This window comes from Macrotis lagotis, chromosome 4, assembly GCF_037893015.1.
Source record: "Macrotis lagotis isolate mMagLag1 chromosome 4, bilby.v1.9.chrom.fasta, whole genome shotgun sequence".
NCBI lineage: Eukaryota > Metazoa > Chordata > Mammalia > Peramelemorphia > Peramelidae > Macrotis > Macrotis lagotis.
The window spans coordinates 113356962-113365617 of NC_133661.1; the positions used below are offsets into that span (position 1 = coordinate 113356962).

Below are 8656 nucleotides of genomic sequence, written 5' to 3' on the forward strand. Positions count from 1 at the left end.
GGGGCCAAAATTTGAAAAAAAAATACATTACATAAAGTTATTAAACTCAAGTTTTATTCATCATAAAATTCATACAACTCCTCATCACTGTCAAAACTCCCATCCATTAGCTCATCCTCATCTGTGTTTGAAGACAAATCACTGTCTTAGGAGAGGCTCTGACTGCTCTCCTACCTGTGTTCTGGTCTGTGGCTGACCACAAAAACTCCCTGGGCAAATCTGGTGCTCAGACACATGCTTAGTCCATTCCATTTCATGAACCTGAAGCACCAATTGTGTCAACCTTTGAAATCAGTCACTTCTTTGTCATCAGCAATTCTCCTTGACTCATGCTGAAAGATCTTTGTGGACCCAGGAATTCCAATTGCCCTTTGCTCTTCAGTCCATCCTTTTAGTTCCCACTCTAACTCAGATCATTTTGCTGATTTGCTTCTCATGGTCTTCTTCTACCAGGCTGTTTTCAGTATGGTTTCTTCTTCCCTGAGCTAGGCTTGTAATGTTTGCTCAGTTGAAGGTGGATCAAACTTACTCATTCACTTATGCAAACCTGATCACATTGAACTTGAATTCAGCACTGTACAAAAATCTTTTCTGAGTCATTTCTGGACAGAACATGGCAAGACATAACCTAATTTACCAGTAACAAATATGAAAAGACAACAAGCTTGAAAAAGCTGGAAATGCAACAAAAAAAAATCTACAAGCATTGTATAAGACGCTCCCAGTTTTTAGACCCCAAATTTTTCAAAAAAGTGTGCATCTTATATGTGGGGAAATATGGTATATGTTTAGATAAGTATTAAGATCCCTTAATTTTTATCTTAGAGGTGATAATTAGGTAAGAAGAATGGGAAGTTTTTATGATATAAAGATATGATTCTGTACAATTGCAGTTTCAAGTTTTAGTTTAAGGAAAGAAATGTGAATCAACTGGGTATATTAGGAGAAGGATAACCTATGGTATATATTTAGAAATAGGGAGAAAATTTCATTTTTCTCATCAAACTCGTGATGTTTAAGTCATTATTGTAATAATAGCAAAAGGTTAATATTGTAAGTTACTTACTAGATAGATACTCTTTTGAGTTAGGATGATTGCCAAATGTATATCTTACAAACTCAACTTAATCTGGCTTGTGTAGAAAAACAATTATGTTAGAGTGAATTAGCATCCTCCAAATGGATGATTAAAAGAAATAGGATAAAGCCAAGCTAGGTTAATTCCTATTTGTAACTAAATTTTCTGTGTATATCAGCATGACAGTAGGGAAGTCAAAATGTAAATTGTCATGACCTAAGAAACTCCAGAATTTCAGTGTCTAGTGATGAAAAAATTAACAGTGATCTGATTAAAATGTTATGTTAAGAAGTTTCTTTTGGGGTGGCTAGGTGGTGCAGTGGATAAAGCACAGCCCTGGAGTCAGGAGTACCTGAGTTTAAATCCGGTCACAGACACTTAATAATTACCTTGCAAAAACCTGAAAAAAAAAAGTTCATTTATCAGAAAAGGTCTCAACAAGTCAACTGAATTGGAAAGGGCTTCTTGTGAACAGACTCAGAAGATGTAGAAGAATATCAGAAGTCTCCAGAAGAAAGAAAATTGGACCAGAAGTTGGTGATATATTTTAATAATATGTGGTGTTTAATTGTATGGGTTAATTTTTGTAACTTTCCCCTTGATTCTGTAAGTGTGTCTCTCATCCTTATGTTCTCTCCCTATAGACAGACTTCATGTTTGTGGTTTACCCATTACTAGAACACTATGAGCTTACTTGATGAAATACAGGGCAAGGAAATAGACATGTATGAGAAAGAAAGTGAAAAATTGCTAACCAAATTTGAAAAATTAAAAGGTGTTCTTTCGCACTTTCCGGGAGCCAAGATGTCTAAGCGAGGACGTGGTGGGTCTTCGAGCAAAGTTCCGAATTTCCTTGGGTCTCCCAGTTGGAGCTGTTATCAACTGTGCTCATAATACAGGTGCCAAGAACCTGTACATCATCTCTGTGAAGGGGATTAAGGAAAGATTGAACAGGCTACCTGCAGCTGGTGTGGGTGACATGATAAATGGCCACAGTCAAAACGGGAAAACCAGAACTCCGGAAGAAGGTCCATCCAGCAGTGGTAATACGGCAATGAAAGTCATATCGGAGAAAAGATGGTGTGTTCTTATATTTTGAGGACAATGCAGGGGTCATAGTAAACAACAAAGGAAAGATGAAAAGTTCAGCCATCACAGGACCTGTTGCCAAGGAGTGTGCTGACTTGTGGCCCAAGATTGCATCTAATGCCGGCAGCATTGCCTGATTCTCCTAAGAAGTTCATTTGTAAACAAAAAACCACCCCCATTAAAGTGTCTGCCTATCTAAAAAAAAAAGAAAAGAAAAATTAAAAGGTGTAGAAATGAAATTTTGTATGGGAAAAATGAGAATGGATTATGATAAGTGATTAGTTTCATTTCTACATAAGTTGTGGGAAACTGAGGAAAGTAGAGACACTGCTAGGGAAGATGAGGGAAAGAAGCTATAATAATAGAATCTGTGGGAATACTGACTTGCAGATATAAATCAAGCTAATTTACATTTTACTGGGAGTTAGGGAATCTCCATGAAGAAGAAGGGGATGGACTGCCACAGGAAGACAAGGGAATAGAATTAGAAGGTGAACTAGTGAATAAAGTAGCACCAATAGCCAGCTACACACACACACACACACACACACACACACACACACACACACATCAGTGTTATCCGTTTCAAAGCCTGACTACCAGGGGTTGAGGAAGGGTTTTTTCCTTTTGTTTTTTGTTTTATCTATTTTGAATTTTACAATTTTTTCCCTAATCTTACTTCCCTCCCCCCCACAGAAGTCAATTTGCCAGTATTTACATTGTTTCCATGGTATACTTTGATCCAAATTGAATGTGATGAGAGAGAAATCATATGGAAACATAAAGTATAAGAGATAGCAAGATCAGACAATAAGATAGCAATTTTTTTCCCTAAATTAAAGGTAATAGTCCTTGGTCTTTGTTCAAACTCCATAGTTCTTTCTCTGGATACAGATGGTATTCTCCATTGCAGACAGCACAAAATTGTCTCTGATCGTTGCACTGATGGAATGAATGAGTCCATCAAGGTTGACCATCATCCCCATGTTGCTGTTAGGTTGTACAGTGTTTTTCTGGTTCTGCTCATCTCGCTCAGCATCAGTTCATGCAAATCCCTCCAGGATGTTTTAATAAAAGGATCCTCCTTTTGTTGCAGAGAATTATGAATGTTGAAAATTAAAATAAGGAACAAGTTCTGTAATTTTTATTGCTGTTAAATCTTATTAAAGGAAGTCTCTTTGCTCTTAAGATGTAAATTGACTCCTATAGTTTCATTGTTTGATGTAAAATTTGTCTCCTCAATCTCAAACCCCCCAGCCTAATCTTCTACCTGGTTTCAGTCATGTAAAGGGGGGGGAGGGATTTCCCCCTTTGCCCTCAGTGTCCAGATAAGGGGCAAGGTTATAAAACCTGGGCTAGGGGCAGCTAGGTGACGTAGTGGATAAAGCACCGGTCCTGGAGTCAGGAGTACCTGGGTTCAAATCTAGTCTCAGACACTTAATAATTACCTAGCTGTGTGGCCTTGGGCAAGCCACTTAACCCCATTTGCCTTGCAAAAAAAGAAAAATAAATAAATAAACAAACAAATAAATAAAAAAAAACCCTGGGCTGGACCTCTGCTTGGGGTAGTCCATTCTTTCTGGCCCAGTCAGCTCTCCCTGACTGTCTTTATCCCTGTCTCTCTTTATCTCCTTCTGTCTCTGTCCCCCAAGCAACCTTGCCTAGCCTTTTGTTATCCACCCTGTCCTAAAGTTCTTGTTGACTCTCAGGGGGGGAGGAAAAGTTTTAACCTGTTTACTTTGTAATAATTTATAATAAATTCCTGAGTAGTTTTAAAACCCTAGAGAGCATGCAAATTCGATTTCTATCTTTAATTGGTGACCCCCCCCCAAAAAAAATCCCCACAGCTACATTTTGGTGACCTCAGGAAGGACACGCTGAATCTCTGAATCTGCTTCGAATCTATGAGATGAGAGAAACTCTAGAATATCTTTCAGATCTGGCTAAATAAATTGGACTCTCAGGAAAAACCCTCCCCATTTTAGGCCTCTCCCTTGCTCCTGGGAATCTGTCAGGGATGGTGGCTTCAAGATCCAGTCCTTGAGAAGATAGGGTTTTGTGGTGTGTTTGGGTTGACTGGCTGACTTCCAGGGATGCACACCTGGATTGTCTGGGTGGGGGAGGGCAGGAGAGGGGGTGGTCTGCCTGTGGCCAAAAGCTTTATGAGTAGCAAATTTGTCCTTGGGGTAAGGAGTGAGCTGAGAAGATTTTTTCACTGAGAGTTTATTTGACATTTTGAGAAGGGAAGTGGCAGGTTAAGGATTCTCTCAGCCTCCACTGCTAGAGCAATGTTTCCACCTTTCCTTTCTTTGTCTGTCTCTCTGTCTCTCTGTCTCTCTGTCTCTCTATCTGTCTGTCTGTCTGTCTGTCTGTCTCTCTCTCTCTCTGTGTGTGTGTGTGTGTGTGTGTGTGTGTGTGTGAGTGTGTGTCAGTCTGTCTCTGTTTGTCTGTCTTTGAAATGCTCTCTCTCTCTCCGAAGCCCCACCCTCTTGGGATGTCTGCAGGGAGGGGAAGGAGCAAAAAGTTCTTACTCTTAGGATCCAGAAGTTCAGTCCTATGTCCCAGTTGGAAATGAGTAAAATCCCCAAAACTTAGTCTGGCTCCATAGCTTAGAATAGGAAACCCCCATACCTTCTTCCTAGATTGGGGAGAAGGAGGCAGGGTAAATGGTCTTTTTCTTTAGACTCAACCCCCATTCCCTTAGCTCAGAGGATGGGGTGGGGGAAGGGGAAGCAAAGGTGGAAGATTGATTGACATGCCTCGTGGTCAATTGACTAAAAGAAAGGAAAAGGGAAGAATGAAACTTGTCTGGGAAATTTAGATTCCATCTGAATTAAGCCTGTACTGTTAACTAAGATCTCTGTAATAGAGTAACTGAATTTGAACTTTATTTAGTAACTTAAGAATGCATTCAACTGTATTAAGGAATTTTAACTATTGATTGGCTATTTTAAAATCTTGATATACATATGAGGCTCCTCAAGAAATTCTTATTCTTAATAAAAATATTTTTTGACTGGTCTTAATTGGCACAATTCAAAATTAATACTATGAATACTTATGTGTATGTGCATATTTAAAAAAATCAATAGGATGTTTTCACACCTCTCCACTGGCTTGAGAGATGGAAAAAAATGTTTCTATATTTGAGATTTTGGTGCTGACCAGGGTGTCCAAAAATCTCACTTTGGAGATTTGTGTAACCTTTGTTCAAAAAGAATTGTACCTCTGTGTGTCTGTGTGTATAATATTCCTCTGTGTAGGTAATTCAGATCTGAAATAGTTCCTTATTGGTACCTGAGTTAAATGTTATTCCTTTGGATTTTTGGATTTAATTGTTTAATAAAAGGCTAATTTAAAATTAAGTAATCAATAAGATTTGAACAAACCTCCTTGCTAGGGAATCAGTAATACCATTTGACTTCAGATAGAAATTGCAGAGACTATATCTTTTCCTTTAAATCAGGTTTAAATTAGAAAATAAATAAATTGGGTTAGCTAGGTGGCACAGTGGATAGAGCTCTGGCCCTGGAGTCAAAAGGACCTAAGTTCAAATAAGGCCTCAGACACTTAAGTGGCTAACTGCGTGACCTTGGACAAGTCATTTAACTCCATTACCTTAAATAAATAAAAATTTAAAAAATAAAATAAATTTAGCAGGTGAGCTGTGCATGGCTAAAAAAAGATAACTAAAAAAAGTCATCTGGCTTAGAAGAAAAAAAAGAAAGAAAGTAAAAGAGGTTGAGCCCATCTATGGGTTGGTTACATTTGAGAGTATGTAAGTTAAATTTTGTTAGCCTAATATTGATTGATAGCAGTATTCAACTTACACTAATTAGTTGATATTTTAAGTATTCCCTTGGGTTTAGAAAAATATGGTTAATAATCAATTTATTGTTTCATTTCTGTGTGATTGTCCTAAATATAAATGCTCAATTCTTTTGGAACATCTTGCCCCCAAGATGCTTTAAAAAGGAAAGGTCTCCCCCTTGTGGTTAGGAAAGAAAATTGCTAAATTGGAGAGTTTCTTTTGGGAAAAGAAACACTACTAAATTCTGTAATCTGATTTGTTTTGGTTTAAATTAATATTGATAATACATTGTCAAGAATCTCACAAAACTTTTTGCTGGTGAAAATTTTGTAATAACCTTGTCTTTCATCACATGTGTATAGAAGGGAATACAGATATATGTGTGTGTATATATATATATATATATATATATACATATATGACTAAAGTAAAATCTACTTAACATCTGTTATTTGAAAATAAGAAAATGTATCAATTTGAAATCTCATTTGATGTAAATGTAACAATTGCCTAGTATCCATGGCATAAATAAGAGTTAATTGGGTTTTTTTTTAATTTTCATATATGGGATGGCTAGGTGGCACAGTGGATAGAGCATGGGCCCTGGAGTCAGGAGTACCTGAGTTCAAATTCTACCTCAGATACTTAATAATTGCCCATCTGTGTGGCCTTGGACAAGTCAATTAACCCCATTGTCTTAAATTTTTTTTTAAAAAGAGTACATCGGGGCAGCTAGGTGGCGCAGTGGATAGAGCACTGGCCCTGGACTCAGGAGTACCTGAGTTCAAACCAGCCTCAGACACTTAATAATTACCTAGCTGTGTAGCCTTGGGCAAGCCACTTAACCCCACTTGCCTTGCAAAAACCTAAAAAAAAAAATTATCATATAGATATATTATAGATATATAGATATATGATTTAATCCTTAGGAATTCTCATTTTCTTTTTAAAAATAAAAAAGCATATTTGAAATAGAGGTAAATAAGTATATAAAACAAATTGCAAAAGATATTGAGTTATAAGATCTGCCTTAAGTTAAGGAAAACCTCTTCATTGCTTGGTTTTGTTCTAAGGTAATGAGATGTTAGCATGAGCCTAAGTTAGAATGATCCTAAATATCTTATGTTTAATGTAAGTTATTAATTATATGCTTAATTTTAAAGAAGGCAAAATCATAGATTTATTCTCTCATGTAAATTCCTGATTGTGGGATGTTCTCTGATGTGGGGGGGGGTCTGTAAGTAAGATGTGGAAAAATCTTTATCAGTTTAAGTGATAGGATTTTGTAGACTTATAATTATTTGGTTATCTCTTATGACCGTTTAAGCTATTTGAATATTGTAATAGTATTGAAGCCTGGAATTAATACCTAATTATTTTGTAAGGATAATGAAATGGAAATATCAAAACCAAGATCACCACTAGGATTCCTAATATTACTAAATAATGTATAATATAATAAAGGAATATTGTTTTATAAAATTTAATAAATCAAGTGTTAATTGACTTGAATATCTGGTTATTCTTACTATTGTTTTATTACATTAGAATTAATAACACATGTTGGAAATTTGAAGTCATCGTGTTCTAATAGTTTTAACGAATTCTGAAGTAATAATTTATATTTTAATTATGACCAGTAGTTAAACAAGTTTATGTATAGAAATTTTCCAGTTATATATGTAAATTGGGATTATTGTGGATATAAATATTTATATATCCCAAAACTGTGGTTGTTTACTTTGAGGGGAAAAGCACATGTAAAATAGCATTTAACATATTTCAATATTAGTCAAACTGTGAGAGAAGAACTAGAACTAAGGGGGGGGAGAATATGAGAATGAAAGAAAAAAAATGAAGTTTTTAACAAGTGAACATAGTATGCTTTGCTCTGTATTCATCATTCAAAGTTTTTTGTGGATGACATTTTCCATAACAGGTCTCTCAAGATTGTCCTTAATCACTGAGAGGAATTGCTTCAATCATAGTTGATCATCTCACAATGTTGCTGCTACTGTGTATAATGGTCTCCTGGTTCTGCTCATTTCATTCAGCATCAGTTCATGCAGGTCCAAAACTAATGATATTAAAAGTCTATACCCAGACATACAGTCTATAGATGTGATGAGGTCAGGTCAATGAACCTCAAGAAGTATCTTACTCCTTGTCAAGGATTTAGTAAATCCCTGCCTCCAGGCATAAATCAAGACTGTATTAATTAAAAAATAAATTCTTGCCCTAATCCAAAAGGATTAAGTCTTTGAGCTATGTATGCTCCTACTCAAAAGCACTTGAAGCTCACCTACTCTCATCCTCTTGTTAAGCCCACCCACATACCTCTACTTCTACCCAATTGTTTAAGTCTATAAAAATAACTTGAGATCTCAGACTTACTTTCCATTATTTTACCTTATAAAAATTACTTGAAGATTCTAAATTGACCCCTCAGGATATGTGCAGTCTATGTGTCACTCACTCTTTAATCCCTCTATACCATAACTCCTCCCTTACCCCTTTCCCTTGCCTACCCCCTGCTGGCTGCTGTTATCAACCCAGTTGCAACAACCTTGCAACTGTCCCTAATTTCTCTTTTTTATGCTGCTCTCCCTCTTTATGATACATATCCCCTGCTGGAAGCTGCTATTGATCTGCCCAGCTGAATCACTCTTATAACTGAT

General features: G+C 36.5%; 1 pseudogene; it reads left to right on the forward strand.

Annotated features, from left to right (window-relative positions):
* Positions 1-1882: 1882 nt before the first annotated feature.
* LOC141519995 (large ribosomal subunit protein uL14-like) lies at positions 1883-2377 on the forward strand (annotated as a pseudogene).
* Positions 2378-8656: the final 6279 nt, after the last annotated feature.